Genomic DNA, 25,213 nt, shown 5'->3' with positions numbered 1-25,213 from the left:
ACTGCAGATGGTGATTGCGGCCATGAAATTAAAAGACGCTTACTCCTTGGAAGAAAAGTTATGACCAACCTAGACAGCATATTAAAATGCAGAGACATTACTTTGCCAACAAAGGTCTGTTTAGTCAAAGCTATGGTTTTTCCAGTAGTCATGTATGGATATGAGAGTTGGACTATAAAGAAAACTGAGCACCGAAGAATTGATGCTTTTGAACTGTGGTGTTGGAGAAGACTCTTGAGAGTCCCTTGGACAGCAAGGAGATCCAGCCGGTCCACCCCAAAGGAAATGAATGAGTCCTGAATATTCGTTGGAAGGACTGATGTTGAAGCTGAAATTCCAATACTTTGGCTACCTGATGTGAAGAACTGACTCATTGGAAAAGACCCTGATGCTGAGAAAGATTGAAGGCAGGAGGAGAAGGGTATGAAAAAGGAGGAGATGATTGGATGGCATCACTGACTTGATGGACATGCGTTTGAGTAAACTGTGGGAGTTGGTGATGGACAGGGAGCCCTGGTGTGCTGCAATTCATGAGTTCGCAAATAGTCGGATACGACTGAGTGACTGAACTGAATTGAACTGAAGCATCCTTATATTCTAAAGAGTACTGTGGGGCTTAGTAAAAGAAGAAGATTGTGGCATCCACTCCCCATAACATAAGTGAAATTAGAAAAGGGGTTTTAAAGATGTCATTCAGGGTCTTCTCTTGGAGTCTAGTGGTTAAGAATCTGCCTGCAACGTAGAGGACACTGGTTAGATCCCTGGTCTGGGAATATCCCGTATGACACGCAGCAGCTAAGCATATGGGCCACAACTACTGAAGCCCACACGCTTTAGAGCCTGTGCTGTGTAACAAGCCACTACAATGAGAGGCCTGCACGCTGCAAAGCCTGCAACTAGAGAGTGGCCCCGTCCCTGCTCGCAGCAGCTAGAGAAAGCCCGCACCCAGCCACAAAGGCCCAGCACAATCCTCCCCCACAAAGTGTCATTCAAGGGAAGAATTGTTACTCTAGTGGAGAGTTGGTTATATGACATTTCCCTGTTTCTTGCCCAAAGGCCCTTTTATTTCCAGCCCAGGATTTGGGTATATCTTCCAGAAAGGTAAATTGGTATTTAATTTCTTGTCCGGGTGTTTAATCAGCTTCAGAACCTTGTTTATTGATACTGCAGCAGCACCTTCTGCAGACTTCTTGAGAGATCATGGCATACATTTCCTAGAGTTTGGGGCCCTTCCTTAACTGACTCATTTCTGGAGGGGAGGAGAATAAGTGGAGCTAGTTATTTGGCATGTTGAGTGAGAGGGCAGTAGTGGGAAGAGCTGGTATTTGCATCTAGTGTGGTGAGCAGGCATAAGTTTTTTTGGGTGCCATGGGAAGTAACCAGGCTTGAGGTAATCTTGATGGCTCCTGGGAAGGTGGAGTGCTTGCCCTATAAGGGGATTTTGGGTAGGATGGTAAGAGGCCAGCTGTAGAGTGCACCCCCAACACCAGGGAACTATTCAGGGTGGGAGGCTTCTTGAAATTTAAGGCCCCCCTTCTGTGAAGACCTGAAACGTGCTGTCCAAGTTGGGCTTTGAGAATGAGAGGAGATAGCTGTCATAATTACATAAGCATAGCAGATGATCTTACTTCATGGCTATCAAGTAAGCCCCCATTAAAGTAGGCATGTGGGACACTTGTCCCTCTCCTATTCTGATCTGGCAGAACCAGGAAGTGAAAAAGGAAGTGGAGAAAAGTGAAAGAACCAGTAAGGATTTTGAAAGAAACTGATTATGTTCTTGCCTGGCTTGGCTGAGGTTAGTATATGGATACTCTGAATAAGATATGAAACTGAAGGTATAAATTAGACTAGATTATATTTTGCAATATTTGAAAATGACTGAGTCATTTTATCTGGAATGTTACAGAGAGACGGGGAAGTGAGACCCAAAAGTGCATGTTTGAAGTGATGAAATTAGAGCATATATCCCACTGAGTTCAGTGTATTTGATTGTTTTCTTTGACAGGATTTTAATTTAGTTGAACAAACCTTTAAGTAAGGTACCTACAATTTCATATGTAGGGTACTCAGGTAAGCATTTTAGGTAGATTTTCTGTCCTCAAGGGGTTTCTGTTTTAGTGTAGAGGTAAACTTAATCCATGGCGACATGGGTGCTCTGGACCTATAAGTGGCAATGCTCTGGGAATATGGAACTGAAAACCACTGGGGTTCAGGGCAGGCTTTGGAGGAGGCTGAGTTTGGGCTGGGCCTTGAAGGAAGAGGGTGGTAACAGCTGCGAAGAGGGACATACTAGCATGAGGAAATAGTCAAAGGCATGGGATTGGAAATGAATAGATGACTGGGAGAGAAGAATGCTCATCCACACTGAAAATGTTACTATTTTAAAGAAATGGTTTCAATCACCAGTTTGCCCATGTTAACAAATTCCAGTTGAGGTTTGATTCTTTTACATGCCATTTTGTATTTCGTTAACATTACGCAAAGTATTTCTGTTATAAGATACAGTGTAGAAATGTTACTCACTTTAGAACTTAGATGGTTATAAGCATAAAAACCAAACTTCTAATCACAAAGTCTATTACTTTCCTTGATTTAAAACAGTAAAACGTAGAGAAGATGATGATTTTTACATATGATCTTAAGCATGTGGCAGTGCAGTTAGTTTCATAACAAGTGATTGTTTTTTAAAGCCTTCCCAGAATAAGAATGAGTATCTTGATGCTAGTGTCACTTTTAAATAGCTATAGCTCCAGGAATGTGTCTGTTCACGTTGTTATCTTAAATACACACCTTATCTATCCATATTGCTGTACTTCAGATGTGAAAGTAAAAATAAAGGTGTGAAGTGCCTAGCAGACTTGCATGGATTTATGTAAATCAGAAAGCACATGATCCATTAGTACTAAGGCCTTAATGTATTCAGTTCAAGTATGGATTCTTTCCTAAAGTTTTACACACACACACACACACACACACACACACACACACACACACACACACACACACCATGATACCCAGTGATTAACTGCCCCCCCCAAAAAAAAAATATGAGATTTTTTTTTCCTCTGAACTCCAGACACGTAACTAATTGATTTATGATATTTCCATATGCATATTTAAATCTAAAATGTGCAAAAACTGAATTTATCTTTTCACCCAAACTTGTTTCATCTTCAGTCTTTCTCATCTAAGTAAATGACAGCCCCATCCCTGTTACTTAGATCATGAACCTTGAAGTCATCTATGACTCTTCTCTCTCATATCTACAGCTTATCTGTCTATAATTTATGTTGGATCTTCATCAAAATACATCTAGAATCTGAATCTGACCACCTCTCCCCACATCCACTACTACCTGGTCAGCCTGTTGTCATCTCTTACTTGGATTCTTTTAATAGTCTCCTAACTGGTCTCATGTGAGAGTTGGACTACAAAGAAAGCTGAGTGACGAAGAATTGATGCTTTTGAACTGTGGTGTTGGAGAAGACTCTTGAGAGTCCCTTGGACTGCATGGAGATCCAACCAGTCCATCCTAAAGGAAATCAGTCCTGAATATTCACTGGAAGGACTGATGCTGAAGCTGAAACTCCAATACTTTGGCCACCTGATGCGAAGAACTGACTTATGGGAAAAGGCTCTGATGCTGGGAAAGATTGAAAGCAGGAGGAGAAGGGGACGATAGAGGATGAGGTGGTTGGATGGCATCACTGACTTGATTGACATGAGTTTGAGCAAGCTCCCAGAGATGGTGATGGACAGGGAAGCCTGGCCTGCTGCAGTCCATGAGGTCACAGATAGTTGGACGTGACTGAGCTACCGAACTAACTAGTCTCCTAGCTTCCTCTTATAATCCCCAACTCAGTGTGTATCCTAGCACTTTGGTCTAGTCTCAGTGCAGTCAGTAGCCAAAAGAATCAGTTAAAACCTAAGTCAGATGTTGTCTTTGTTCATGTCACAACTTTGTTTCCTTTCTTATTTACTGTAAAAACTAAAGTCTTTCTAGTAGCTTATAAGGCTCTATATGATCTTCCTCCATCTGCAATCTCAGCTTTTGACTGTGTTTACTACCCTCCATTCACTGTTACTCCTGGAATAGCTGCCCTCAGGGCCTTTGCACTTGATCTTCCCTTCCCTGGAATGCTCTTCCCCCTAGATAACCACTTAGCTTATTCCCTAACTTTTCTTGGGTCTTTACAAAAAAGATCTTCATGACCCAGAAAATCACGATGGTGTGATCACTGACCTAGAGCCAGACATCCTGGAATGTGAAGTCAAGTGGGCCTTAGAAAGCATCACTATGAACAAAGCTAGTGGAGGTGATGGAATTCCAGTTGAGCTATATCAAATCCTGAAAGATGATGCTGTGAAAGTGCTGCACTCAGTATGCCAGCAAATTTGGAAAAGTTAGCAGTGGCCACAGGACTGGAAAAGGTCAGTTTTCATTCCAATCCCAAAGAAAGGCAATGCCAACGAATGCTCAAACTACCGCACAATTGCACTCATCTCACACGCTAGTAAAGTAATGCTCAAAATTCTCCAAGCCAGGCTTCAGCAATACGTGGACCGTGAACTTCCTGATGTTCAAGCTGGTTTTAGAAAAGGCAGAGGAACCAGACATCAAATTGCCAACATCCGCTGGATCATGGAAAAAGCAAGAGAGTTCCAGAAAAACATCTATTTCTGCTTTATTGACTATGCCAAAGCCTTTGTGTGGATCACAATAAACTGTGGAAAATTCTGAAAGAGATGGGAATACCAGACCACCTGATCTGCCTCTTGAGAAATTTGTATCCAGGTCAGGAAGCAACAGTTAGAACTGGACATGGAACAACAGACTGGTTCCAAATAGGAAAAGGTGTACGTCAAGGCTATATATTGTCACCCTGCTTATTTAACTTATGCAGAGTACATCATGAGAAACGCTGGACTGGAAGAAACACAAGCTGGAATCAAGATTGCTGGGAGAAATATCAATAACCTCAGATATGCAGATGATACCACCCTTATGGCAGAAAGTGAAGAGGAACTAAAGAGCCTCTTGATGAAAGTGAAAGTGAAAAAGTTGGCTTAAAGCTCAACATTCAGAAAACGAAGATCATGGCACCTGGTCCCATCACTTCGTGGGAAATAGATGGGGGAACAGTGGAAACAGTGTCAGACTTTATTTTTGGAGGCTCCAAAATCACTGCAGATGGTGACTGCAGCCATGAAATTAAAAGACGCTTACTCTTTGGAAGGAAAGTTATGACCAACCTAGATAGCATATTCAAAAGCAGAGACATTGCTTTGCCAACAAAGGTTCGTCTAGTCAAGGCTATGGTTTTTCCAGTGGTCATGTATGGATGTGAGAGTTGGACTCTGAAGAAGGCTGAGCGCCGAAGAATTGATGCTTTTGAACTGTGGTGTTGGAGAAGACTCTTGAGAGTCCCTTGGACTGCAAGGAGATCCAACCAGTCCATTCTGAAGGAGATCAGCCCTGGGATTTCTTTGGAAGGAATGATGCTAAAGCTGAAACTCCAGTACTTTGGCCACCTCATGTGAAGAGTTGACTCATTGGAAAAGACTCTGATGCTGGGAGGGATTGGGAGCAGGAGGAGAAGGGGACGACAGAGGATGAGATGGCTGGATGGCATCACTGACTCGTTGGACGTGAGTCTGGGTGAACTCCGGGAGTTGGTGATTGACAGGGAGGCCTGGTGTGCTGCGATTCATGGGGTCGCAAAGAGTCGGACACGACTGAGTGACTGTTCTGATCTGATCTGAAGCTACCATGAATGCTCATGTTCAGGTCTTTGTGTCTTATGGTTTAACTTTTTGTGGTTAGATACCCAGGAATAGAAGTCTAGTGACGTATGATAAGTGTGTGATTAACTTCGTAAGAAACCGTCAAATTGTTTTCAAAGTAATTGTACCGTATTCTTTCAAGTGTATGAAAGTTCTCCTTGCTCCACGTTCTGGCCAGCACCTGATGCTATCATTCTTTAAAATTTTGACATTCTAGTGGGGTGCATGGTGGTGTCTCATTGTGGTTTTAATTTGCATTTGTTTGTTTACCAGTGGCATTGATCTTTTCATGTCCTTATTGACCATTTGTTTAATCTTCTGTGAAATATTTGTTTAAATCTTTTGCCCATTAAAAAACTTAGATTGTATGTTTTCTTGAAATTTCTGGTCTGTAGATTGCCCTTTTCTTTCATTAATGGTGTCTTTTGAAGAACAGAAGTTTTAATTTTTGAATATATCCATTTTATCAGTGTTTTCTCCTTCCCTTCCTTGTGTGGTTCTAAGAAATCTTCGATTAACTCTAGGTTATAAGGATTTTAGCATATATTTTCTTCTAAAGGTGTAATATAATAGTTTCAGCTGTTGCATTCAGTCTCTGGCCCATTTTGAGTTAAGTTTTGTGTAGAGTTTGAGGTAAGGATCAAGGTCCATTCTTTTTCAAATTTAGTTTTCCAAGGACCGGTTGTGGAAAAAACTCTCTCTTCTCCCTTGTCTTATCTTGAAGCTTTTGTTGAAAATCAACTAATCATATATTTCTGAATCTTTTCCTTGACTCTTTTATATGTTAACCTATATGTCTATCATGTCAGCACCATACTGATTCATACCATCTTGAAGTATGTGTGATATAAGTTGTTCAGCTTTGTTCTTTTTAAAATTGTTTAGGCCCTCTAAATCCTTTTCACTCCCATGTCCTTGAAGCTGTTTTATTTTAAATTTATTTCTATTTGTTCTTGTTACTCACAAAAGGGAGTTTTAATATCTAACCTTGGCACTTAGGGCCCTCTCCAGTTAGACTTCAGTCTGCTTTTTCTGTCTTTATTTTCTACTTTTTTAATACCTAACAAATACTCTAGGGTCTTGGTCAGTATTCCTACATTTATTTCTTTTTCTTTGGTAACACTCTTTCCTTTGCTCAAAGCCCTTCTTCACCTCTCCCTGTTAAAATCCTAATCATTCTTCAGAGTCTCATTTCTTTATGGTGGTGCTTTTCTTACTAGGATACTACAATCTTTTAAGTATTTGTCAAATCCTCCTTATTACATTGTAAGCTCATTGAATTCTTTACTCATCTTTGATTCTCCCATAGTGCCTGACTAGCCCAGAACCTGACACATAGTTGATGTTCTTTAAGTATTTCTTGAACATGTACATAAGTAATCTTTAAACTAGAAAACCTTTAGGGCACCTTAACGTATTAGCTCTCCAGTGTGGCTTGTTGAGTGACTATATCTAAGACTGTTCTACCTGCAGCCAGCCAGGCTCCTCTCCGTGGGATTCTCCAGGCAGGAATACTAGAGTGGTTTGCCATTTCCTTCTCCAGGGCATCTTCCTCACCCAGGGATCAAACCCAGGTCTCCTGTGTCTCCCGCTTTGCTGGTGGATCCTTTACTGCTGAGCCCCTGGGGAAGCCCCTGCAGGCATCGTGCTGCCTCGAAGAGATCTTTTTGCATGGCTATAGTTTTAAAGTAGGAAACAGAAAGAAATAGAGGGGCTCTTATTTCTTCTAAATGGTGTTCACTCAGTACAGTCAGGGAGGGGGTGGAGTTAAGGGCGGCTGTGGGAGTTGGGGGGGTTTGCTGTAGGCAGTTACTCATCCTCTGTTATAATCCATACCTTTCTCTCTTAACTTTTATGCGAGTCCTTTAACTTTACCTTTGTTGGTCAACGTGATAGTTACTATTTCTGTCAGCAAGGGTGAACCAACTAAGCCCTCAGTGACCTGTATACAAATGGTAAACACATGAGTATTTTCTGTATGCTGTAAGTGTGGAGATGGGTATCATGAACAGAGGAGGATCACTTGGGTGTCTGATTGCCCTTTTAGGTTTTCATAGGCCTATATCTCTTGCCTGGAAAATCCCATGGATGGACGGGCCTGGTGGGCTGCAGTCCATGGGGTCGCTAGGAGTTGGACACGACTGAAGCGACTTAGCAGCAGCAGCAGCAGCAGCAGGCCTATATCTAGGTGTATAAATTAGGGAGGACCAAATGTGCTTTGCTTAGCCCAATGTTCGCTCACTGAGCAGTCTATTTTCAGATAGTTCTTCAGATAGTGAAAGTCATCCGTCATTGCTTAATTTTATGTACTCTTCCACTTATTTATACCTGCTGTCATTTGTTGAGATCATCCCCTCAAAAAACATTTTCTTGAGGACCCATGATGTGTTGAGTGCTAGTGCTGGCACTAAAAGGATAAAAAAAGACATGCGTCCTGAAGGAGTGGAACTTTGAGTTGACATATCAGTATTCAACAGATACTGCTATATCCCAAGGAAGTGCTGTAGCATATACAGAGTTGTGGGAAGCTAATTTTGTGATCTTTGAATCCCTTTATTACATAGAGGATATCAAAAGAGGGAGAGATTTCATTAGGCAAATTCAGAGTGTCATTGAAGTGCTGTGTGTTTTAGCCCTACCTCTTACAAGATAGGCATCAGAATACTTCATGAAGCTTAGTGAGAGGAGTTCACCTGTAGTACATGGTCTGAGGTCACAAAGGACTGATTCTTGACTCATGCCTGAGAAAGCATAAGGGTTGTTTGGCAATTGGGCTGGGTTTGAGAAATAATTGCGCTGCTCTCTTCCTGGTGGATCAGATGGTAAAAAGTCTGCCTGCAATGCAGGAGACCCAGGTTTGATCCCTGGAGAAGGGAATGGCAACCTACTCCAGTATCTTTGGCTGGAGAATTCTATGGACAGAAGATCCTGGCAGGCTACAGTCCATGGGTTCGCAAAGTCAGATATGACTTAGCGACTAACACACACTTTTCTCCCAGCAGGTCAGAAGTGTATGTATGTATCACAGAATATGACTATCACCCTGGTGTTATTTGAAAAGGAATCCTTCCCAAGAAAGTTTACTGCCAGGGAAGGAAGATCCTCGCAGTAAGGAATTGGATGTATGGCCAGAGGTCAGAAACGGAGGGGACACTGAGAGGGAGCTGTTACGTTAGCCAAGGGAGAGCACCATCCCTGGCAGAGTCTTGTACTTGGAGGATCATACTCATAGATGAATGCATAGACTCTTCCCAAGAGAAGGAAAATCAGCATTAAACACTTGCCATCTTCATATAACATTGGGTCTTGTTGGTACAGTAGCAGTCAGGTAAGAACTATACTGTTACGCCTGACCCCTCCTCCCCTCCCTGTCTTTGATCTGGGTGGGCTCAGAAAACTTGAAAGACGGCAGAAGAGAAACTTGTGAGAAGAGAAGGCTCTTGTTCCTTCCCTCCCTGACTAACAATGGCCAGCTCTGCAGGCCCTAGCTGAAAAGGTAACATAAGTTTTAGTGTTTACTGTACTTTGGAGTTCTGACTGTTATTTGGATATAGTCTTTAAACTTTGAAAAATTTTAAGCTTATATAACTGTTGAAATAATTATCTAGTAAGCACCTCATACCTTTTACCAGTCAGTAATATTTGGCTACAAGTATATATACAGCATAATTTTTTTGGCCGGTGGAGTGGGCCTGAACCGTTTGAAAATGACACTTTACTCCTAAATAGTTTAACTTTTCTATTTTAAAAATTAAAATATTCTCCTACACAATGCATTGTCACACCCAATAATTTACTATTGATATGATAATGTTATATAGTCCGTAGTCCATATTCAAATTTCCCCAGTTGTCTGCCTGAGACTAGTTATTTTAAATTACTGAACTGAGACTTACCATTTCAAGTCATCATATGATTTTCTGTAACGTCTTAGTGACAAGAAAGTCATGAGAATTACGAGTTTTTTCTCTAGGGCAGAGGTTGTTTTACTGCTGAATGTGTTTAATGGACCAGTAAGAGACAAAAATAAAGTTTTTGCATGAAACCTGCTGTTTCTGCATGGTCAACATGTTGAGTACACTTTTAAAAGTGTATCTCAATTCATGTGCTTTTGAATGTTCAAGAGTAGATTTCCTATAGATGAAATAAAATTGTCAGGGTGCTGATAATCGTTGTCAAGGTGATATGGTACATTAAAGTCTTTACTGCTCTGTGTGTTTGCAGATTTTCATAATAAAAAAGGAGTTTTAGGGTGTTGTGCCTTCTAATATATAGATTTGGGGTACTAGAAAATCATGTAATGTGTTGTTTTTATGCTGAGAAAATCAGGCATTAGGCTAAATCTTTTACATGTTCCATATTCACATTCTGGGATCTCCAAGGTAAATTTTATTTATTTCATTGAAAAATAATCACTCTTTGGAGTTCATTACTTGGTAGGAAGGTTTCCCTTCATCTTTTCCTTAGATTGTCATTTCTTTCTGAAGTGGAGGAGGGACTGAGCCCAGGACTGGTACTAATAATGGAGTGGATGACCTGGGTGAAAGTTCATGTTGGGTCCAGAATTGAAGCTAAAAGTTATTAGAAGCAGGGTTGAGTCTAAGGGATTTCAACATAGTGCAGTGCTGGCTCTAATTCAGATTTATCAGGTAACACAGAGTTCTGAATAAGATGACGGTGGGTAATTTCTCCCAATTAAGGATAAAATAGTCCTAAAACTTAGTGTTTTGCTTTGTTAGAATTTGTTTGGAATTTCAAATATTTTGTATATTAGCCATAGTGATAGATTTGGTGTGGATAGAATTTTTTTGTACTTTTAATCTAATTTTGTTCGCACATTCTTAATACTAAAGTAGGATCTCGTAACTTTGTCTTGAAAAACCACTTTTGATGGAAGTCAGTAAAATACCACTGTCTCTGTATACATTATATACATCAGTGATTCTGAGTGTTAAATACCATGTACGTCTTTTTGTTTAGTATATTTTATAAAGGTTTTTAAGAATGAATAGTTAAAAGGAATTGCACTGATAATTGAGATGATTGTTGTTGACCTTTGTAAGAAGGACAATTTAGTTATCAACGTTCAGTGTTTCTTAGCAACAGAGAGTATCCCTATGCTGGGCATTTTCATATATTTCTTATAAACACATATTTGGAAATATTTTATATGACCTGATGGTTGTCCATCTGTCCTAAATCTTTCACTGCTTCTTTCTTAACTAAATGCCCTAATTAGACTTCACATTCATACAATAAATTCTTTCAGCTTAATAACCCACTGTTTGACTTGAGAATCATTTGGCTTGTCAGAATCTTAAAAGAATTCTGAGAAACAAATTTTTTGTGTGTATTGTGAAGCTAAAAGTTACTGAAAATGTGTTATATTTTCATAATAAAACAAGTATAAAAGATTCTCTTGGGAGCTAGCTGTTTTCTTATTGTCCTTGGCCTCTAGGGAGATAGTTTAATCACTTGTGATAAAGAAATAGCTTGATTATATTTTGGTAAGTTGACTTGTATTCAGTTTAGATCATAATTTATGAAAATGCTAGGTTCATAGGGAATGTTGTATTCATTCATCCATTCAACAAATATTTATTGAGCACTTACAATGTGCCAGACTCTGTGACAGGCCCTAGGGATACAGTGGTGAGCAAAAACATGGGGTCTCTGTTTTCTGGAAAAGAACTGTGGTTGTCAGAGAGCATAATCTGGTCAGGTAGGGATGACTTCCCCAAGGAAGTGTTTCTTAGCTGCTATGTGAAGAGCATTCCCGTAGGAGCAGCAAGTGCAGTGGACACCACCGAGCGCACTGAGGACCTGTCAGAAGGCTGGGGAAGCTGGAGCCCAGAGTGCGTGCGTGCCCATGAAATGAGGCTAGAGAGGTAATTGGTTTTGAGAAAGGACTTCATTCTTTGTAGCTGTTTTATGAAATCAGTAGTCATTATATTGACTTCTGTGTATCTCTTTTAAGATATAAACTATGTTTTCACATATTCACAGATCTGAACCCTAAGCTTAACCCTTAGAATTCATTTTTTAATAGTAATCCATTTTGAATGGCCATCTCCTGCTTGAATATACAGGTATACTTCTTTTTATTGTACTTCTTTTTCTTGTGTGTTGCAGACACTATGCTTTTTAACAAGTTGAAGATTTGTGGCAACCCTGTAGTGTCAGATGATGGTTAGTATTTTTTAGCAAAGCACTTTTTTTTGGCTCTTTTTGGTTTTGAACTTTTTATTTTGTATTAGATTATAGCTGATTAACAGTGTTGTGATAGTTTCAGGTGAACAGCAAATGGAATCAGCCATATATACACATGTATCCATTCTCCCCCAAGACCCCCTCCCATCCAGGCTGCCACATAACACTGAGCAGAGGAGCAAAGCACTTTTAAATTAAGATATGTAACATTATTATTTTTTTTAGACATAACACTATTGTATACAGTAGACTACAGTATAGCATTAATGTAACTTTTATGTACTCTAGGAAACCAGTAAATTTGTTTGGCTCACTTTATTGCCATATTTGCTGTATTGTAATGGTCTGGAACTGAACCTACAAAGATCTCCAAGGTATGTCTGTACCTAGCCCAGTGCCAGCTTCATTTTCAGATACCTTTAGTTATTAGAGAGTTCTTTCTTATGTGAAGCCAGAATTTTGTTTTCTAATCACTGATCCTAGTTCTCTCAGGCATAATGAACAAGTGTAGTTTGTTTTTAGGTGTATTCAAATATGTGAAAGTTATTCGTATATAGCTGTAGAGCTTTTTTTCTAGACTTTTTCCCCCTTAATATGTGAAAATTTTCAAATATATACAAAAGGAGACAGACTAGTAGAATGAAACATCCTTCCTGCCCTACTCTGCTTGTACTCATTGCCCATCTTCAACAATTATCAACTCATGGCTTTATTTGAAAGACAGATACTTAATTTTTTTTTTCACAGTGTGGTACCAGTTGCTGGAGTTTTAGAACAGGATCTGACAGTTTCTGGCCTTAAGGAGCTCACATTCCAATGGAGAAGAAAATGAGAAAATCAGTCAAAATAGTACACCATGATACATACAGTCATCTAATTTGTAAGAGAGTTAAAGGATTATGAACAAGAAGTACAGGAACCCTATCCTATTGGTAGGTAGGAACTGGGGTGGAGATTAGTATACAGATTTAGGCTGTGGTCTTGAAAAAAGTGAGCAAGGTAAGTCAAAGTTCATCAGATTTTAAGAAAGTCTAAAATAACCTCCCCTGCCCCCACTTCATTGCTATGTAAAATCTTGTCTGTATGTACTCAAGTAGGTATTTCTCTGGAAAGGGCCCTTAGTCTTCATCAGACCTCAGAGGTACATGATACAAAATAGGGCCATTAAATTGTCCCTTATGAAAGAACTGGATTTGGTAATGGTTAAGGATTTCTTAATGGTCAACTTAAACTTTCATGAGAGTTGAAAAGCCAAGAGACTTGGAGACATATTTAGTCCACTACGAGTAATGTTTATTATTGCAAATAGGAAAATAAATATTCGTACTCTTCTTACAGGCTGGAAATCAAGTATGTAGGTAGATAAAGATTATATATTTTAAAATATGAAATAATTGATTTAGTTGTTTTACCCAGAGGTCAGGGATTCAAGGCCTAGAGAGATGATATCATATTCAAAGTATCAGTGAAAATACTGTTTCTTTCTTCAGACAACATTGAAGTCTTCACTTAGTCAAGTTTGAAAAGCAAGCTGTGTGAACACAAGAAAGACTGAAGAATGTTTTTATGTTCAAATCAGTTCTTTGTGCAGAGCCTTACCAAGGATGCATCATTAATGCTGGTCTTGATATTCATCCAGATTTGTTCTTGCTGAATTTTGTGACCCATGTAATGTCTTTTAGTACAACTTGTGAGAGCATTAAGCATATGTGTACATGCACACACAGTATAATGCAGTTTCCTCTTAGAGGTTTTCCATCCAAAGAAGCAGATACTATATATATTAGACAATTGGAAGCAGGTGCTTCCCATTTGGATCTGTATACTATAGGAGTCCCTATGGTTTATCTCTTAGGTTCTGGAATAGATGTGTGACAAAAACTATAGTCTTTTTTTATTCATTTATACTGTCATTTGGTGCTTGAGTACTATAGTTAACTGTTTGATCACTCATTTTATGAATGATTTGCCTGTTTATTTATTTCCCTATTTAGTATTCAGTAACTATATATATATATACACACACACAAGCAAAAATGATCAACTTAGATTAATTTTTGTAAAATATCTTGGCAGTTTTATAGACATAGCTTTGGGCTGCATTTTGTTTATGTGTATGGTCATTTGTTAGTTTGAGTGTTTCTGAAATGGAATTATTTGATAATTTGTGTAAATTATCTTTAGAAATGATATAAAATGACAAGGTTTATCCTTTTAAATTGATTGGATTTAACTGTAGCTCAGTTCAGTTCAGTCGCTCAGTCATGTCTGACTCTCTGAAACCTCATGGACGGCAGCACACCAGGCCTCCCTCCCCATCCATCACCAACTACTGGAGTTTACTCAAACTCATGTCCATCGAGTCGATCATGCCATGCAACCATTTCATCCTCTATCGTCACCTTCTCCTCCTGCCTTCAATCTTTCCCAGCATCAGTGTCTTTTCCATTGAGTCTGTTCTTCACATCAGGTGGCCAAAGTGTTGGAGTTTCAGCTTCAGCATCAATCCTTCCGATGAGTATTCAGGACTGATTTCCTTCAGAATGGACTGCTTGGATCTCCTTGCACTCCAAGGGACTCTCAAGAATCTTCTCCAACACCACAGTTCAAAAGCATCAATTCTTCTGTGCTCAGCTTTCTTTATAGTCCAACTGTCACATCCGTACATGACTATAAACCATAGCTTTGACTCAACGGACCTTTGTTGGCAAAGTAACATCTCTGCTTTTGAATATGCTGTTTAGGTTGATCATAGCTTTTCTTCCAAGGAGCAAGCATCTTTTAATTTCATGGCTGCAGTCACTATCTGCAGTGATTTTGGAGCCTAAAAATATAAAGTCTGCCACTGCTTCCCTATCTATTTGCCATGAAATGATGGGACCAGATGCCATAATCTTAGTTTTCTGAATGTTGAGTTTTAAGCCAACTTTTCACTTTCCTCTCTCACTTTCATCAAGAGGCTCTTTAGTTCTTTGCTTTCTGCCCTAAGGGTGGTGTCATTTGCTTATCTGAGGTTATTGATATTTCTCCCAGCAATCTTGATTCCAGCTTGTATTCATCCAGCCTGGCATTTCTCATAATGTACTCTGCATATAAGTTAAATAAACAGGGTAACAGTATATAGCCTTGACGTACTCCTTTCCTGATTTGGAACCAGTCTATTGTTCCATGTCCACTTCTAACTATTGCTTTTTGACCTGCATACAGATTTCTCAGGCGGCAGGTCAGGTGATCTGGTATTCTCATCTCTTTCAGAATTTTCCACAGTTTATTGTGATCCACACATTCAAAGGCTTTGGCATAGTCAATAAAGCAGAAATAGATATTTTTCTGGAACTCTGTTGCTTTTATGATGATCCAGCAAATGTTGGCAATTTGATCTCTGGTTCCTCTGCCTTTTCTAAAACCAGCTTGAACACCTGGTAGTTCACGGTTCATGTATTGCTGGAGCCTGGCTTGGAGAATTTTGAGCATTACTTTACTAGTGTGTGAGATGAGTGCAATTGTATGGTGGTTGGGACATTCTTTGGCATTGCCTTTCTTTGAGATTGGAATGAAAACTGACCTTTCCAGTCCTGTGGCCACTGCTAACTTTAACAAATTTGCTGGCATATTGAGTACAGCACTTTCACAGCATCATCTTTTAGGATTTGAAGTAGCTCAACTGGAATTCCATCACCTCCACTAGCTTTGTTCATAGTGATGCTTCCTAAGGCCCACTTGACTTCCCATTCCAGGATGTCTGGCTCTAGGTGAGTGATCACACCATAGTGATTATCTGGGTCGTGAAGATCTTTTTTGTATAGTTCTTCTGTGTATTCTTGCCACCTCTTCTTAATATCTTCTGCTTCTGTTAGGTCCATACCATTTCTGTCCTTTTGAGCCCATCTTTGCATGAAATGTTCCCTCGGTGTCTAATTTTCTTGAAGAGCTCTCTAGTCTTTCCCATTCTATTGTTTTCCTCTGTTTCTTTGCACTGATCACTGAGGAAGGCTTTCTTATCTCTCCTTGCTATTCTTTTCTTTGAAACTCTACATTTAAAAGGGTATCTTTCCTTTTCATGCTTGCCTTAGGCTTTTCTTCTCTCAGCTGTTTGTAAGGCCTCCTCAGAAAACCTTTTTGCCTTTTTGCATTTCTTTTTTTGGGGGATGGTCTTGATCATTGCCTTTGTACAGTGTCGTGAACCTCCATCCGTAGTTCCTCAGACACTATCTAATCTCTTGAATCTGTTTGTCACTTCCACTGTATAATCATAAGGGATTTGATTTAGGTCGTACCTGAATGGTCTAGTGGTTCAACTTAGTTCCCATTAAATCAAACCAACCCTTAAAAGTTATTAGATTCCATAATCTTTTATACAGCAGATATGGACTGTAAAGGATAATTTCATCTTAAAATTTGATTTTAAAAAGTGTTTTTAAATCTTCATGTGGGTTTTCATTGTTCTTTATCATTTTGTAGGTTTAAAGATTGTAAATTTTTTTGTACAGTTTTTCCCTCAAAAGAAGGAGGGATAGCAGATAAACTTTTGGATTCATTTTCTTTGTTTTCCATCTGAAGTTCATATATTTGGGGAATATTATTTCCATCAGAGGACTGGATATAAATCGTTTTGGCCGTGAATTCTACATCCATTGTGTATGACACACAGTTTAGTAACTTGTGTTGTCACTTGAAAAGGGTTTTCCAGGTCCCAAGAGTGGCTCTTGTCTAACACTCGGAAATGAGTTGTCCAGAGAGCCACACATACTGACAAAGCAAAAGACTTTATTGGGAACAGATGCCTGGGGTGAAGAGAAGTTGATTAGGGGAACCCAGAAGAACTGCGTTGCCATGTGGCTCACAGTCTTAGGTTTTATGGTGATGGGGTTAGTTTCTAGGTTGTCTCTTGTCTGGCCCATATTTGGTCTTACTCAAGGTGTGTCTTGGTGGTATGCGCATCTCTCAGCCAGGATGGATTTCAGCACAGATGTTTCTGCGAGGTTGATAGGATATGTGGACCGGAGTCTCCTCCCTCCTTTTGGCCCCTTCTTGAATTCTGCAGGTCAATTTTCAGCAACAGCATTGTGTTCCTTACCTGGACCTCTTGTTGTGAGACAACTTATGCAAGTGGTTATCATCATGCCTAGCCAAGATGGGTGGTTTTAGTCAATGGTTCCCTAACAACCTGATGAATATATATCATATGTTCAGAAGTTAATGAAGGAGAATAGAAGAATTTTGCAATAATGATGATTGTATTTCCTATAGTCTGTGACCCTGAATAAGATTTTATTAGGTGGTTAGAGCTGTGAGAGACCTAGGTTTAACTGAAAGGAAACGTTTGGGTTTCATTGTACTGTCAAAAGAGTTTTATAGGTGCTGCAGTGGTAACGGATCTGCCTGCCAGTGCAGGGGACACAAGGGTCGGGGAAGATCACCTGGAGTAGGAAATGAAAACGCGCTCTGGTATTCTTGCCTGGAAAATTCCATGGATAGAGGAACCTGGTGAGTTATAGTCCTTGGGGGTATAAGGAGTCGGATACAACTAAGCATGCAAAACTAATACAATTATGTAAAGTTTTAAAATAAAATTAGAAAAAAAAAAGAGTCTCAAAGAAGATTAAAAAAAAAAACAACTGAGCATGCACATGCGTGCGGCATGTGTGTGTGTGCACACGCACAAACACAGAGATACACTCAAAAAGATTTTAAAAAAGAAAGGTCTTGTGCTAGTGAAAACTATGCCTAAAACACAAAGGCTTTTTTTTTTTTTTTGGCTCATATTCATGGAATTTATATTTGATTACCAGTCTGATGTATTTTGGGTTTCCCTTATGGGCTCAGCTGTTAAAGAATCTGCCTGCAATGCGGGAGACCTGGGTTTGATGTCTGGGTTGGGAAGATCCCCTGCAGAAGGGAAAGGCTACCCACTCCGGTATTCTAGCCTGGAGAATTCCATGGATTGTATAGTCCATGCGGTTACAAAGAGTCAGACATGACTGAGCAACTTTCCCTTTTGCTAATGTATTTTGTCATCAAGGAACATTTTACAGTCTATCATTTGCTTATTAATCGATAGATAACTAACTGGTTAACTTTTTAATGTGATACTTGCCATTATCATTTGAAAATTCTTTCCTAAATCTATGAAGTAAACTAATCTCAGTGTTTCTATTCTTATTTGTATTTAGTTGACTTCATGCATACCTCATCATTGAAAAGTTTTGTAGTTGGTAAAATTACGTTGTATTTCCATCGAAAAGGAGAAGCTTTTATTTCAGCTCATTTGATTAGAAATTGCATTTGAAGCTATATAAAAATATAAATTAAGGAAATCAACAGTAAATATTCATTGGAAGGACTGATGCTAAAGATGAGTCTCCAATACTTTGGCCACCTGATGCAAAGAGCCGACTCATTGGGAAAGACCCTGATGCTGGGAAATGTTGAGGATAGAAGGAGAAGAGGGCAACAGAGGATGAGATGGCTGGATGGCATTGCTGACTCGATGGACATGAGTTTGAGCAAACTCTGGGAGAGAGTGAAGGACAGGGACGTCTGGCATGCTGCATTCTGTGGGGTCACAAAGAGTTGGCCATGACTGAGCAACTGAACAACAGCAAGGCAGTGAATAAACAGTACTCTGGCCTACAGTGCATCGGAAGTGCAGTGTTTTCTTGTTCTTTCCCTTGCCGCTCAACTCTGTGTGTATCTGTTTCACTCTGCACGATTTTTCTCTGCAGTCCCTATAGGTACTTTGTGTACATCCTCTCTATGTACATTGTCTAATTACTTTGTGGAAATACTCTGCTCTAGGGAGCGCTGGTAATAGATGATAACTTTCTACAAGTGTATTTTGTGGTATCAGATAAAACATGCGTGCCACATCTATCTTCTAGAGGGAAGTTTCTTGGCATCCCTGCTTAGAACCTCCCCCTGAAAAGATGGGACACCAACCTTTAAAGTGAAACTTTATTTCAACATGCTATAGAGTTTGACTCTCAATGGAGAATCAGGCAGCCTTGAAGGTTCAAGTTTCCAGAGACCCATCTGAAGTCAAAGGAGCCATTGGATGACTATGGTTTAGCTAATTTAAAGAGGATTATTGCCAAAGTTGTACAAGTTTTGTATGGAATGATCGAAACTTTTTAACTTGCTGTGAAATCAGCACCAAATGTCTGTTTTGGTGACCTCTTACTACTTGACAAACCACTGTAAACTTAAAAACGTTAACTTTTCTCTGGAGTCTGTGATTTGAAGTCTTCGTGTAGCACGGTTTGTCTTTGCTACCCTTTGGGTCAGCTGTATGGCTCAAAGGGAAGGCCAGAGTCACCTGAAGGCTTGTTCAGGAACATGTCTGCTGGGTGATGCTGGCTGTCAGCTGAGATAACAACTGGGAATCTGGGGTTCGGACACCTGTTTGTAGCCCTCCCACGTTACCTGGGTTTCCTCACAGAATGGTGACTAGATTGGAAGGGTGAGAGAGAGGGAAGAGGGGGACAAGGACTGTATTATAGAGAGGGAGAGAAGCATGGGAGGGAGGGAGGAGACAGTGAGCCAGAGCTGGAGTGACAGGGAAAGAGCCTACACCGTGGTCCTTGGTATCCACCCCCAGGATCCCCAAATCCGGAGATGCTCAAGTCCTGTATATACAATAGTGTAGTATTTGCATCCTGTATATTTTAAATAATCTCTAGATTATTTCTAATTATCAATTGTAATTAATACAATGTAAATGCTATGTAAATAGTTGTGAATACAATATAAAAACCCATGTTAATAGTTGCCCATTTGGAGCAAATTCTAGTTTTGCTTTTCAGAACTTTCTGGAATTTATTTCTTTCTTCAAATATTTTTGATCTGTGGTTGGTAGCATTTGAGAATGTGGAGGCCACAGATGCAGAGGGACAACTGTATTGCCTTTTCTCTGTTGCCTTTGGAAATCATGCAGTATTACTTCTGAGTCATTCTGTTCCTTGATAGAAAGCCCTGCTCAACTTAAGCTGAAGGGGAAATTGTTCCCCACTTTGGGTGAGGGTGTGGCAAGCCCCTGAAAGGGCTTGTGGGACAGGAAATATTGCTGTGGCTGTTTTTGGAAAAAACAGCTTGTCACAGCTCTTTACCTGTTTGCCAGTGTTCTCTTATCTCTGACCTTAAGCTAAGTGATTCACGTGTGTGGGGTCAGTGTTCAATAGGTAAGTGTACAAAGTACGTGATAAAGATACAGATTGAAATCTTTTCCTATGATTAATAGGTAGCTTCTTTAATTACATTTTCTGGTAATTGTATCTTTTTTCTGGAACTCTGTCCTTGTTTTTCCTTGCTGCTGCTGCTGCTGCTGCTGCTGAGTCGCTTCAGTCGTGTCCGACTCTGTGCGACCCCATAGATGGCAGCCCACCAGGCTCCCCCGTTCCTGGGATTCTCCATGCAAGAACACTGGAGTGGGTTGCCATTTCCTTCTCCAGTGCATGAAAGTGAAAAGTGAAAGTGAAGTCGCTCAGTCGTGTCCGACTCTTCGTGACCCCATGGACTGCGGCCCACCAGGCTCCTCCGTACATGGGATTTTCCAGGCAAGAGTACTGGAGTGGGGTGCCATTGCCTTCTCCTGTTTTTCCTTAGGAGACAGAAGTACATCATAGCACCTTTCAATAAAGCTGACATAATGTAAAATCCTGGTTTGGGTTTTTTGCAATTTTAATTCTTTTTTTCCTTAGGAGACAGAATTAAAATTGCAAAAAACCCAAACCAGGATTTTATGTTATGTCAGCTTTATTGAAAGGTGCTGTGATGTACTTCTGTTGAATAACCAGGGTTTAAGTCCTGGATCTGCCACTTTCTAGCTGTGTGATGTTGAGACAATTACTTAGCCTGAGTTCATACACCTGCAAAGTCAAGGTGATAACTTTCCTTAGAGTGGTTTGTAAGGGACAGCTCAGTGACTGGGAGGTCTTGGGGTCTCAGCCATTATCATTAGGCAGGTGAAAATATGTGGTTTGGAATGTTGATTGTGATATAGAATGATTGATTAGAAAACCAGTTTTAGATATGTATGTACACTTTGATGTTAGAAAACTGTGGGTGCCTTTGAAAGGAATTAGAAGAAAACTATGAAGGACTTTTTTTTTTTGGTCAAGTTTTTCTGAAATTTAACTTTTGCTTATTTATTGATTTTTGTGCTGGTTCTTTGTTGCTGCGCGGGCTTTCCTCCAGTTGTGAAGAGTAGGGGCTACTCTCTAGTTGGGATGTGTGGGCTTCTCATCGCACTGGCTTCTCTTGCTTTAAGGACAGGCTTTAAGGCACGTGGTCTTCAGTCGTTGTGGCTCCCAGGCTCTTGAACACTGACTCAATAGTTGTGGCACACAGGCTTAGTTGCTCCGAGGCATATGGGATCTTCCTGGACCAGGGATCAAGCCAGTGTTTCGCTGCTTCGCAAGGCAGATTCTTAACCACTGGACCACCAGGGAGGTGCTATGAAAGGCTTCTTAAATAATGTCTACATTTGGAAAGGTACATTGTATCTTCTTAGATATAATCAACTTTTTACTGCAATGAATGTTTCAAGGATTTCTTGAAATAACAGCTAAGGTACTTATTAAATGCCCTGATACCTTAGTTTGAAATGTTTTATATTTAATGAAAGTGCCGGTATTTTTAAATTTCTATTTTTCTAATTGTAAAAGTAATATATATATATATATGTTATAGAAAATAAGCTAAGGAGCAAATCATCCATCATCCAGAGGGAGACTTAATATTTTTGTGTATTTCCTTTCATTTTTCTCTTTGAACTTTTATAGTTTTCCATAGTTAAGATCATCACCACATAGTCAACACTGAGATCAGATTGATTATATTCTTTGCAGCCAAAGGTGGAGAAGCTCCATATAGTCAGCAAAACAAGACTGGGAGTTGACTGTGGCTCAGATCACAAACTCCTTATTGCCAGATTCAGACTTAAATTGAAGAAAGTAGGGAAAACCACTAGACCATTCAGTTTTGAACTAAGTCCAATCTCTTACGATTATACAGTGGAAGTGAGAAATAGATTTAAAGGACTAGATCTGATAGAGTGCCCGATGAACTATGGATGGAGGTTCATGACATTGTATAGGAGACAGGGATCAAGACCATCCCCAAGAAAAAGAAATGCAAAAAAGGCAAAATGGCTGTCTGATGAGGCCTTACAAATAGCTGTGAAAAGAAGTGAAAAGCAAAGGAGAAAAGGAAAGATACACCCATTTGAACGCAGAGTTCCAAAGAATAGCAAGGAGAGATAAGAAAGCCTTCCTCAGTGATTAGTGCAAAGAAATAGAGGAAAACAATAGAATGGGAAAGACTAGAGAGCTCTTCAAGAAAATTACCAAAGGAACATTTCATGCAAAGATGGGCTCAATAAAGGACAGAACGGTATGGACCTAACAGAAGCAGAAGATACTAAGAAGAGGTGGCAAGAATACACAGAAGAACTGTACAAAAAAGATCTTCACGACCCAGATAATCACAATGGTGTGATCACTCACCTAGAGCCAGACATCCTGGAATGGGAAGTCAAGTGGACCTTAGGAAGCATCACTATGAACAAAGCTAGTGGAGGTGATGGAATTCCAGTTGTGCTATTTCAAATCCTAAAAGATGATGCTGTGAAAGTGCTGTACTCAATATGCCAGCAGATTTGGAAAAGTTAGCAGTGGCCACAAGACTGGAAAAGGTCAGTTTTCATTCCAATCCCATAGAAAGGCAATGCCAAAGAATGCTTAAACTACTGCACAATTGCACTCATCTCACATGCTAGTAAAGTAATGCTCAAAATTCTCCAAGCCACGCTTCAACAGTACGTGAACCATGAACTTCCAGAGGTTTAAGCTGGTTTTAGAAAAGGCAGAGGAACCAGAGATCAAATTGCCATCATTCGTTGGATCACTGAAAAAGCAAGAGGGTTTGAGAAAAACATCTATTTCTGCTTTATTGACTATGCCAAAGCCTTTGACTGTGTGGATCACCACAAACTGTGGAAAATTCTGAAAGAGATGGGAATACCACATCACCTGACCTGCCGCCTGAGAAATCTGTATGCAGATCAAGAAGCAATAGTTAGAAGTGGACATGAAACAACAGATTGGTTCCAAATAGGAAAAGCAATACATCAAGGCTGTATATTGTCACCCTGCTTATTTAATTTATATGCAGAGTACATCATGAGAAATGCCAGGCTTGATAAATACAAGCTGGAATCAAGATTGCTGGGAGAAATATCAATAACCTCAGATAAGCAAATGACACCACCCTTATGGCAGAAAGCAAAGAAGAACTAAAGAGACTCTCAATGAAAGTGAAAGAGGAGAGTGAAAAGTTGGCTTAAAGCTCAACATTCAGGAAACTAAGATCATGGCATCTGGTCCCATCATTTCGTGGCAAATATATGGGGAAGCAGTAGCAGACTTTATTTTTTTGGGCTTCACAATGACTGCAGATGGTGACTGCAGCCATGAAATTAAAAGACGCTTACTCCTTGGAAGAAAAGTTATGACCAAACTAGACAGCATATTAAAAAGCAGAGATATTACTTTGCCAACAAAGGTCTGTCTAGTCAAGGCTATGGTTTTTCCAGTAGTCACGTATGGATGTGAGAGTTGGACTCTAAAGAATTGATGCTTTTGAACTGTGGTGTTGGAGAAGAATCTTGAGAGTCCCTTGGACGGCAAAGAAATCCAACCAGTCCATCCTAAAGGAGATCAGTCCTGAACATTCATTTGAAAGACTGATACTGAAGCTGAAACTCCAGTACTTTTGGCCACCTGATGCAAAGAACTGACTCATTTGAAAAGACCGTGATGATGGGAAAGAATGAAGCTGGGAGGAGAAGGGGATGACAGAGAATGAGATGATTGGATGGCATCATCGACTCAATGGACATGAGTTTGGGTAAACTCTGGGAGTTGGTGATGGACAGGGAGGCCTGGCGTGCTGCAGTCCTTTAAGTATGCAAAGAGTCGTACATGACTGATCATCTGACCTGAACTGATAGTTAAGATCATAGTGTGTGTAATCTTATAATCTTCCTTTTTATTTAATTTTATATTGTATCATATGTATGCATTGTGATTTATTTAGTTTGGGTAGTTTTTCTGTACTACTAATGTTATGATTAACATGCTCATGTGTGAATGTTTGTTTTCATTATTTTGATTTTTTCCATAGGATATATTCCTAGAAAGAAAATTACTGGATTAAAGGGAGTGAGTATTTTTAATACCCTTGATTTATGTTTTTACATTCTTTCTGAAAAGTTTTTCCATTTTATATTCCCAATAAAATGAAAATAGCAGCACTGATTATTCATATTTTAACACACAATTGGCTATTTTAATAGTTAAAAGTTATTTTTATGAAATTTGTATTTATTCTATATTTTTTAGATTGAAATTTTCTTTCTAAGATTTATTTCTGTTCCTTTCATTTTAATTTAACCTTTTCCTATTATTTTCTGTAGGTTTATAGAAATTTCACCTGTTATGTTTTGTCTGCCTCTCTAAAACAGCTTAAAATTTATTTTTGTCATTTCATGCAAAAGATATACTAGAGTCAAATGAACCTGAATGTCACAGTTACCATTATTTCTAAGGGATAGTAGTTCTCATTTTTAATATTCTTAATTTCCATAGTATGTTAGTAAATTTTTAGATGTGTTCATTTGAAGTGGATTTATAGCTATTTAGTCTTTTAAATTATGATTCTCAAGCTTCAAGTAACCTTATATCTTGGTTATCGTGAAGTTGTGTTTTTTTTTTTTTTTCATAAGTGGAATTGTTCTTCCAACTGGTAAAATTTAAAATTTTGAATGGAATATTTTACTCAATTGTTGATGGTGCCAGAGTTATATAATAGTTAAGGTTCTTTTCTCTTTGAAAAATTTTTAAGTGCTTTAAATTTACAGAAAAGTGCAAAAATGTATAGAGAGTAACACAATGTAACTCTCAGCTCTTTCAAAACTGAACCTTTTTGCCATGTTTACTTCAATTTTTTATTTTTCATTCACTTGAGAAATAGACCTTTGTAGACAGAGCTGAGGCTCTCTGTGGTGCCGATCACTAATTCTGTTCTTTTACTGGCCTTAGAGATAGCAGGTATTCTGAATTGGGTGTTTACATTGCCATGCTTCTTTTTATACATATATAATATCCATTACAAAGGGCTTCCCAATGATAAAGAACCCACCTGCCAATGCAGGAGACATAAT

At 39.3% G+C, this 25,213-nt stretch overlaps 1 protein-coding gene across 5 annotated transcripts in view; it reads left to right on the top strand.

The window, feature by feature from the left end:
* Window positions 1–25,213, top strand: part of GTDC1 (glycosyltransferase-like domain containing 1) — a 460,141-nt gene that overhangs the window by 16,321 nt on the left and 418,607 nt on the right. Inside the window, exons 1-2 of one of the 5 annotated variants that reach the window (XM_010853693.1) lie at window positions 17,463–17,481; window positions 24,175–24,212. The exons of the other annotated variants lie outside the window; for them this stretch is intronic. The gene's annotated coding sequence lies outside the window, so the exon portion shown is untranslated. Of the gene's footprint in view, window positions 1–17,462; window positions 17,482–24,174; window positions 24,213–25,213 lie in introns of those variants that run through there. 5 annotated transcript variants of the gene reach the window in all.

This window comes from Bison bison, unplaced genomic scaffold (genome assembly GCF_000754665.1).
Source record: "Bison bison bison isolate TAMUID 2011002044 unplaced genomic scaffold, Bison_UMD1.0 scf7180017864330, whole genome shotgun sequence".
Taxonomy (NCBI): domain Eukaryota; kingdom Metazoa; phylum Chordata; class Mammalia; order Artiodactyla; family Bovidae; genus Bison; species Bison bison.
Note: the sequence above shows the minus strand (reverse complement) of the source record. Positions and strands in the feature narration are given on the sequence as shown.